Source organism: Pangasianodon hypophthalmus, chromosome 3, assembly GCF_027358585.1.
Source record: "Pangasianodon hypophthalmus isolate fPanHyp1 chromosome 3, fPanHyp1.pri, whole genome shotgun sequence".
NCBI classification, from domain to species: Eukaryota; Metazoa; Chordata; class Actinopteri; order Siluriformes; family Pangasiidae; genus Pangasianodon; species Pangasianodon hypophthalmus.
In genome coordinates, this window is record NC_069712.1 from 16,087,061 (window position 1) to 16,097,757 (window position 10,697).

A 10,697-nucleotide genomic window follows, 5' to 3' on the forward strand; every position below is an offset into this window, starting at 1 on the left:
GAACCATCTATGGCTCTTCTATAACAACCACTGATTAATTACTGATCACATTAACATTAATTCCCAATAGCTAAGTCTCCCCTTCCTTGTGGAGATCTACCACCTAATATACACTAGTACTTACCTAATTAACACAATCAATTTATCAATAAATTTCCATGTGTTTTACTTTATAATACTGTTCCATCTATTGTTTCATCAGTAACTACTGAAGAACAAGAACAGACAGTAACAGAAATAAACAGTAACTAAAATACACACAAAACATCATTCTTATGTTATTCATACAACTTGTTGTAATGGTACAAAGGCTTTCAAATTGATTTTAAAGGTAAACTGTAAGGGCGGCATGGTGGTGCGATATGAATTACTGCAGTCTCATAGCTCCAGTATCCTGGGTTCAATCCTTAGCATGGGCCTGTCTATGCCTAGTTTTCAAGTACACCCTATGCTCACAGGGGTTTCCTCTGGATACTCTGGTTTCCTCCCAGTGTCCAAAAATATGTCACCTCAATCCTGACTAGGATGAAGCATTACTGAAGAAAATGATGATTTAAATAAAATAATAATAAGAAGCTAAACATATATTATTAGCGCACCATTAGTTCATATCACATGAAACTCAGAAGGTGAAAGAACTGTTGCTTTTTAAACATAGAAATTTCGTAATTTTATAATTTACTTTAGTGGTTTATATTCATTTCTATTTATGTACCTACAGTAATGTTTTGGCCACTAGAATGTGATTTGAGATTCAATCACAGAAAAAGAGCGACTCTAATTATACATGTAATTATATACATGTAATTTCAGTTTTGAATGTGTATGTGTTAATGTATCAATTGTATAATAAAATGCACAATGCAAAAAAATCATGCAGATACAGGTTAAGAGTGTCAGTTAATGTTCACATCAAACATCAGAATGGGGAAAAAATGTGACCTCTATGACTTTAACCAGGACATGGTTGTTGGTGCCAAATGGGCTGGCTTGAGTATTTCAGAAACAGTTGATCTCCTGGGATTTTTCACACAACAGACTTTAGAGTTTACACAGAACGGTGCAAAAAACAAAAAAACATCCTGTGTGAGAGAGAGAGATCAGAGGAGGATGACCAGACTGGCTTGAGCCGACTGGAAGTCTATAGTAACTCAAATAAGCACTCTTTACAACCATAGTGAGTAGAAAAGCATCTCAGAATGCACAACACATCAAACCTTAAGGTGGATGGGCTACAGCAGCAGAAGACCACATCATGTTCCACTTATGTCGGCTAAGAACAAGAATCTGAGGCTATCATGGGCACAGGCTCACCGAAACTGAATAGTCGAAGACTGAAAAAAGAGCATGTGGGTTGTTTTTTTTTTCTAATTTTCAGCTCTGTTCAACGTATTATTAGTATTTTTATTTAACTGTTTTCAGTAATTAAAATTTAACTTTTGAATTGACTGATTGTTTGATTAAATTTGGAAGTTCTGATTTGTACTATTATAATGAATGACTGAGATTGTCGTTGCAAAATACTTATTTAATGTATTTTCAACCATTTCCACATTGACTTGGAAGCATGTTTGGCTCCTTAACTCTATAGGAAAGATCCTATAGCCTAAAGTCCCATTCATACAGGCACTTCAGATGGGGTGGAGAGCCGCCTTTCAGAAAAGTCATCTGACCACCTTGATTGATTGGTTGGTGGGTCATTATCAGTGTTGGGGCCTTAAGTGTCCTTAGTACAGTCACTCAACTTTAAAGAAAATAATATTTTAAATCCTACTTTTTTCGCAGAGCGTGGCTGTGGGGATTTGCTCATTCAGCCACAAGAGCATTTCTGAGATCAGACACTGATGTCACGTGAGGAGGCCTAGAGTGCAGTCAATGTTCCATTTCATCCCAAAGGTGTTCAGTGGGGTTGAGTGCAGGCCAGTCGAGGAGGAAAACCCACATATGGGTGTGATGGTCAAGTGTCCACAAATCTTTGGCCATATTGTGTGTCTACACTTATATTTCCTAATTTTCTTCATATTGTGTTTGTAGCTGGTCAGGTTTAACATTTCAACCAGTACATGGTAATATATTCAGTTAATACAATTTTGGATTATTAAAATATGTTTGTGAAACATTAAGAGGTAATTGTTAACAATTATACAATTTCCCAACTGAAAGTCAACTACATCAGACATTAATTTTAGGTAAAAATGTCAACCCTGTCATTGCAAATTTACTACTTCAACTACATTTCTCATATCAAAGTGGAAGCACCTGTTTTTTTAAAGCAAGCAGCTTAGTTTATTGAAAGAATAGTGAACACATACACTACATGCATTTACACCGATAAGCCATAACAAAAAACATCTGCCTAATATGTGTAGGTCCTCCTTGTGCCGCCAAAACAGCTCTGACCCGTCGAGACTCCATAAGCCCTCTGAAGGTGTGCTGCGGTATCTGGCACCAAGACGGTAGCAGCAGAGCCTTAAAGTCCTGTAAGTTGCGAGGTGGGGCCACCATGGATCGGACTTGTTTGTCCAGTACATTCCACAGATACTTGATCGGCTTGAGAACTGGGGAAACTGGAGGCCAAATCAACAGCTTGCACTTTTTGTCATGTTCATCAAACCATTCCTGAACAATTTTTGCAGCGGGGCAGGGCACATTATCCTGTTGAAAGAGGCTACTGCCATTTATGAATATCGTTGCCGTGAAGTGGCGTACTTGGTCTGCAACAATGTTTAGGTAGGTGGTACATGTCAAAGTAACATCCACATGAATGCCAGGACTCAAGGTTTCCAAACAGAACATTGCCCAGAGCATCACACTGCCTCGGCCGGCTTGGGGTCAGCATGGGAACTGTGACCAGTCTGCACCTACACTGCCCCATATGCAGCAAGCTGCGATGCACTGTGTGTTCTGACACCTTTCTATCATAGCCAGCATTAACTTTTTTAGCCATTTGTGCTACAATAGCTCTTCTGTGGGATCAGGATGAGACAGGCTAGCCTTTGCGACCCACGTGCATCAGTAAGCCTTGGGTGCCCATGACCCTGTCTCCGGTTCACTGGTTGTCCTTCCTTGGACCAGTTCTGGTAGGTACTAACTACTGCATACCCGGAACACTCCACAACACCTGCCATTTTGGAGATGCTCTGACCCAGTCGTCTAGTCATCACAATTTGGCCCTTGTCAAAGTCGCTCAGATCCTTACGCTTGCCCATTTTTGAAGAGTACTGTTTACTTGCTGCCTAATATATCTACCCCTTGACAAGTGCCATTGTAGTAGGATACTCAATGTTACTCACTTCACCTGTCTGTGGTTTTAATGTTATGGCTGATCGGTGTATTTTCTTGGCCTTTTTGATGGGTTTTTGAACTGCTGAATAAATATAGAAAATAAAATAATGTCATGTAAATCTCCAAGTTTGGAGCTGCTTTTCTCAAGTGGGTCTGTTTATACAGAATCAGTGTTTCAAAAGAATAAGTGTTTACAAAAGTTTCAGAAATGCTGATATTCTTTTAGACTCACATGCATATCTAATCTAATGCCATTTAGTGATGCTCAAAAACCTCCATAAAAGGAAAGTTCACAGATCTGAAAACAGCAAAATGAGATTAAAGCACAAAGGAGCGCCTCCTCAATGTGGCATGCTCTAAATCTTCCAGCAATGCAGCTCAGCTATTGCAGCGCATCTGCTACCATAGGTACAGACTAACTCTTCCTCTTATTTAAAGGGTGTCATTTCTTTTGTCCTTTTGTCCTGCCTAGTCTGATTTTCTTAATTTATGGGTTTCCTTTGGATTGATTTCTTTCAAGCCATTCATATGAAACGATTGAGCTTCACAAAATTTTCTATTAAATTCTTTTGTGCAAATGAAATAAACAAACTATTTAAACTTTAAAGTAATTTTAAAGTAATCTTAAAAGTAATTTTAAGCTATTTAAAATAATCTGTATATAAAATTGCAGTAACACATGCCAGTTATATGATTTGAAGTCAGTCAGTCGAGGTCCATATTAGTGATTCTGCTTATACATAAATTTACACTAACATAGGAGCACTTGTAGGATATGAACATTATAACTGGATTTTCATGAATATCACAGTTCTTGTGAAAATGTTCCTGCACACAATTTAAAGATAAATCACTTTGAAAAATTATGCTTATGATTTGTAATGTTTAAACTGTATACAAATGCTTTTGCCAATCATTTTGGAGCTGACTGTATATGGGCACTAATGTGTGCTAACTTCTGGAGGGAAAAGACCTTCAGATCGATGTGCCATTGCTCAGTAAGTCTACTCTATATTTTTGTATAAAGCAGATTGACTGCATGTCATGCCACACAGTGAAATATTAGATGTTAGATTTTACAGTTTTACACTGAGAAGTGTGGTGTGTTTGTGGTGAGATAAAAATCAGTCCAGTATTGTTGTTGTTGGTGGTGGTGGTGATGGTGTTTATATTTGTGTAGTGAAGCAGTGCTTCCTGTTGTTGTAGCTTGGTTTCCTCAATACAAAGACAATAGCTAAATGCCAGAATGCCATCTTTAATTCAACTGAAAGCCTATTTACATATGAATTAGGTGAACCAAGTAGAAAGGTATTTTTTTTATTCCATACAGATCAAATCAAAAAGCTTAACAAACACAAAACAAAAACAACAAAAATGATTACTGTACAGTTATTCTGGTGCTGTACTGCATACTGAGTTTACAATATACAAGCATTATTGTCATTTAAATAGTAAACAATGTTATATATGTTAATTATGTAAAAATGTTTGGTGGTGATTACTGAGTGAACAGTTAGCAATCTGAGATTAGGAATTAGGAAAAATATTTGTAATAGCACAAGTGTACACTAGGAGGCATTCATGAGCTATTATACTTCATGTCAACCAATGTGTTTTACAAATGCTCTGGTTTTGTTGTAATTGTTCTTCTAATTGCACAGACATATTTATATTTCATAAGTTTATTAACAAAATTGATGTAACAGAGTTTAAATTTGTAATAACAAAGAGCCACCATTTTATATGCATTGCAACTATAAGCTCTTACTGATCTGTGGCACACCTCTACACCTCAGCCTGCATTTAGAGCAGCTCCAGCTAGCAGTACTGAATAGATTTACCCTTTTTGAATATGTGGGACATTTTCCTTGCTGTACATGGATGGTTGTGCTTGCACCAAGAAGAACAGCTGAATTCTCAATGTGATCGAGCATGTGGCCTCAACGCTGATAGCAAGAGTTCTGTTAAATACTGAGCAATGCTGAATCAAATGTAGAGGGACTGCTGCAGGAGAGTCCCAGGGCTGCATGGAGTAGTCGGTATCCATAGAAACACCATGCTTTAAGAACATGAAGACTTCTGTTTGGTATGGGCCGCATCCTCTGAAAGTCTTGAAACCTTTATTTGCTACTCTTCTTTTCTCCATTCTCCAGTTGCAAACTTACATAGCAAATTACGAACCACATCAGTATAAAAATATAAAATAGAAATAGCATGTATTTGAAATATTAGGTGGCATTTGGAAATACAATGGTTGTTTGTAGTGACACTAAAGTATATTTTACATTCTATGACATATGAGCAATATTAAACCAAACTCACTCTACAACAAACTGTTAATGTTGTGTTTAGATGAAGACTGAGAGTGTGGTTTTTAGTGGTGGCCCAAATAGAGGTGCCATACTCTCTCTCTCTCTCTCTCTCTCTCTCTCTCTCTGTGTGTGTGCGTGTGTGTGTGTGTGTGTGTGTGTGCTCTTAGTCATTGGCTAAAACATTGTTCCATTTACAGTTTGATTTATGGCTGGAGAAGCTAGAAGAGGATTCCAATTCCCAAAGGTGCAGAAGAAACAGTGATGCTGGATAAATCTTGCTGAGAGGCAATGTTCTCTTTTTCAGTTCCCATACTTTGCACAGCCCCTCTTTGTACAGTCTTAAGGTTAATGTGGTGGAAAGACATGTATGCAGCTGACAGTTTTAATGTATTATGATATATCAGTAAATTAGTAATAATATCATACCACCAAGCCACTTTTCAACATTTCTGCTGCAGTATAAACATAAATCTGTTTCCAGCAGCTGTATTGCCATAGGCAGAAACAATAATATAGTTCACGCTGTTTTAATTCCAGCAATGATAAATCAAGACTGTGCTGTGTTCTTTAAAATGAAGATGCTCCTGACTTTTGGAAAGTCCAGCCATTAATCGAATTCAGGGGCCAAATCCAGGCTAATGTCAGGACATGATGTGGCTGTAGGAAAGTAAGCCCACTTTTATTTTTAAAAATGATTAATTTTTTTTTCTGAGGGAGGGAAAGGTTTGCAGTACAGTGAGGCATACTGTATTGTAATGTAATGTAGCATTGCCCATTTCCCGTGTGGTCTGATTTATTGATTTGATTTCGTTCATTCTCTGAGCAGCCATTGCTTTCATTAATTAAAAGCATACTGTCCTTCTGAATACAGTTTGCTGTATGCAAAAGAAAGGTACAAGATAACAGTGGGATCATTTATTAAAACCAAGGGAAAAGATGCATTCTAGGAGTGGCTTAATTTGTGTTGTTTTACTTCTGTCCAGATCCCATGCTGAGTGAAAAGATTTTATTGAAAAAAAAAAAAACTTAAACTCATTAAACCTCACGTTGAACGTTCAACGGTTTCACATTCACTTTATCTAAAATGAATAACGTGATACATAATTTAAAGATCACTTTTATAGCCCTGAAGAACTGCAGTTGTTACAGCAATTCCTAGCTCATCATATAGCTAGGCCTGGATTCTCTTTTTCTCCACAGGCTTCTGATCGCAGCTTGGTTTCATTTAGAGCAGTATAGAACAAAGAAGAAGAATTGCAGTGCACTACTTTCTGCAAAGAAGACTGTATATTAAGTCTATTAAGTATACTATGTATATTAAGCTAGAACTTATAGCTTTGTGGTCTGATTTTATTCATCTGCTTACAACTGATGCTATTGGAAAGCAGTAGCATACACAGATGTAAGCTGTTAAAGCTATGAGAAGAAAGCGCTGTTGAAACAGTGTGTGACCAAAGTGTGTGTGTAATAGTGTGACCAGTACTAGGCTTCAGAACTAATTGACTATGAGAGGGTATTGATATCAGAGATATGTCAGCATCTCACTGCAATTGAAAGAGGGTGAAATCAGGGTGTCTATGTATAGTATTGGTCTTCACTGCCGCATATCAGTGACAGAAGTGGCCCTGCAAAGCAATGGTGGAAACTGCTGAGAGCAGGGGAAATGGCCCTGTCCAATGCTATATAATACAATCTCATCTCCAAACATTGATGTTTCTCCCTCAGAGGATGAGAGAAGAAAGATTGAGCTGGCAGCCTGTAGTCAATAGTCAATCCATTCCTTTTAGAAAAAATGGCACAAGAACAGAAATGGGAGAAGGTCAGTGAAATCAGTGATGGTGGCATGATTTAAAAAAAGTTCAGGAAGTTCCAGGAACATTTAGTAACCTTATTAATAATGATATTTAATAAAAACCTGATTGAACCCCCACTCCAAAATTCACATAGGCTGACCCAAAGAAAAAACACAGGCACATGTAGGATAGTTATACTTCATGATTAATTATATTGTATGTTTAATTCTATTCATATTCCTCTTCGCACAAGTGACAGCGCTGCTTGAGGCAACGTGCCATGGAGTGAACGGGATTTCTGGATTTAATAGTAGTTATGTTGCATATTGTGAATGTAATACACTGAAAGTGATTTTAAAATGAAGGGAAACATTCTTAGTGGATTTTCATACAGTATATAGTTTAAAATATCATGTAGGGCTAGGCATACTGAAAGAGTATAGACTTAATGGACACATATTACCCTTTATGCATATCACAAAAGGCATATAAAATTCTCCATAAGGATTTGATCCATTTAGTCTTTGTACTAGGCTTAGTGTTTGAGGCCTGCAGCTCTATGGATTACTGAATCACTAGTCACTGACAAACATATACCTAAGAACCTTAGTCCCACAACCACATAATAACCAGTCATGATCATGTACACTCACTGAGCACTTTATTAGGAACATCTGTACACCTACTCACTCATGCAATTATCTAATCAGCCAATCATGTGGCAGCAGTGCAGTGCATAAAATCATGCAGATACGGTCCAGCAGGTAGTACGGGAGATTCGCAGCATGAAAGTGCACCTGAAAAATCTGCAGGAATTGCGTGATGCAATCATGTCAACATAGACCAGATTCTCAAAGGAATGTTTCCAACATCTTGTGGAATCCATGCCACAAAGAATTGAGCCTGTTTTGAGAGCAAAGGGAGGCCCTACCCAGTATTAGTATGGTGTTCCTAATAAAGTGCTCAGTGAGTGTATGCTCCTTCAGTAACAAGAAGAACACCAGAACGTTCCCCTGGGTGTCTGTGGTTTGGATTACACCACACACTGACATGTGTGAGCGACACAGGATTAATCATGCTCTGTCACTTGGTGTGTTGTCTGATATTTTGTGTTAAATCAAGTTAGTTAAGATCAAGGATGGAGAGGAACAGTAAAAAATTGCTACTCCACTACTATATTTGAAGTACTTGTAGTTTACTTAATTATTTGCAGTGTTTTAATCATTTTAATTTTTAGTTCAGTAATCGATGTCAATGATTACAATTCACTTTGTATTTGAGTGAAATATTTTTGAAGAGAGAAACAACCACCCACTCAGGCTTCAGCTGTATGTAAATTCACTCACAAATTTGAGTAAATTTACATATTGCACATTGGATACTTTGGCTTTCAACGATTTTCTGGGCCCTGTGCAAATACAGTCTCTTCCGTTCTCTTGAAAATGCAGGAAAGTGTTTAGTCCAGGCCTACTGAAGGTCACTTCCATCTGTTTTCCTTGGGTAGTCCGTTCCCTGACTGTGCATACAGTGTTAGTTTTAGGGTTTTTTTCTTAAAAGAGTACAAAAGAGGTACTTCATTGAGGTGGAACATAGAAAGACACCTTGTTGCATATTTATGTGCATTTAAGTGTCTGCTATTTAGATTAGATTAGATTAGATTCAACTTTACTGTCATTGTGCAGAGTACAAGTACAGAGGCAACGAAACGTAGTTTAGCATCTAACCAGAAGTGCAAATAGCAATAGGTATATAAATATATACATGTGCAAGGTATGAGGTAGAGAAAGTAGAGACCAGCTCAGTGCAAATGACAAGGTTTACAAATATACAAGGCACATTGTACAGAGATATGAGGTATATATATCTGGTAGAGAAAGTAGAGCCTAGCTCAGTGCAAATATAGAAGATACATGTAGTAATTAGTCATTAATGTGCAAGGAGGCAAGTTCTCAAAGAGGTGTAAGGGTAAGTTAATAAGGTAGTGCAAATGACAAGATATATATGGTATTTAAGAGTGCACACTGCATTAATATTGTACAGTACAGTGTTTTTTTTAATAACATGGGTTAGAATAGGGGTGCACACTTCGACAGCTGATGGGAAGAAACTTCCTGAGTCTGCTAGTGTGACAGCAAAGACTCCTGCAGTGTTTCCCAGATGGTAGAGGAGTAAACAGACCATGGTTGGGGTGAGAGGTGTCTTTGAATATACTTCTCACCCTCCATAAGCAGAGTTTGTGATGATTGTCTTTGATGGAAGGTAGCTGGACACCAGTGATGTATTGGGCAGTTTTCACCAGGGCCTTCTGATCTGAGAGTGCAATTGCCGTACCACACTGTGATGCCGTACCACACTGCAGTTTGTTAAGACGCTCTCAATAGTGCAGCGGTAAAGGTTCAGTAGTATCTAGGGGATAAGCGAGCTTTCTTTAGTTTCCTAAGGAAGTAAAGGCGCTATAGCACCTTTTTGATCAGTGTGGATGTGTTGACTGCCCAGGAAAGATCCTCAGGGATATGGACACCCAGGAACTTGAAGCTGGTCACACGCTCCACCTTGACCCCATCAATGTGGATGTGTGTGCGTGTGGGTGTGTGTATGGCCCCTTCTTGTCCTCTGGTGGCCCACAATAAGCTCTTTGGTCTGCTGTGTGTTGAGTGCAAGATTGTTTTGCTGGTACACCATGCTGCCAGGTGCTGAACCTCTTCCCTGTAGGCCGTCTCATCGTTGCCACTGATCAGGCCTACCACCATGGTGTCATCTGCAAACTTGATTACGGAGTTAGTGTCATGCACAGGTATGCATTCATGGGTGAAGAGGGAGTAGAGGATTGGGCTCAGCACACAGCCCTGTGGTACGCCAGTGCTCAGAATGAGGGTGGAGGAGTTGTGGTCTGTTAGTAAGAAAGTCCATATATACATATATATATGTAAAGTTTGCATTTCCATTTCTTGATATAAACCTTCTCTTAATAACTTGTATGGTACGGCCACATGCTGTTTACACTTTTTGTGTACCCTCTGAGCAGCTTTTGAATCCTTTCAGTTGTAATATTTGCCCTCTCAACTCTCTCTCCCAGATATTGCATATAGCCTTTTTTAAAGATATTCATAGATAGCAGAACTTCTTGTCAAGAAATATTTTTTTTGTTAAAAAAAATTGACATATATATTTTTTTAGTGCTGACTTGATGCAGGTCTATTTTTGTATTTATCCAGAAACTGTGTGATGCAAACCTTTGCACTCATCTGTAGGAAAAAGAAAAAAGCTGTTTGCTGCAAATATGCTGCAAATGTACCTGCTACACTGC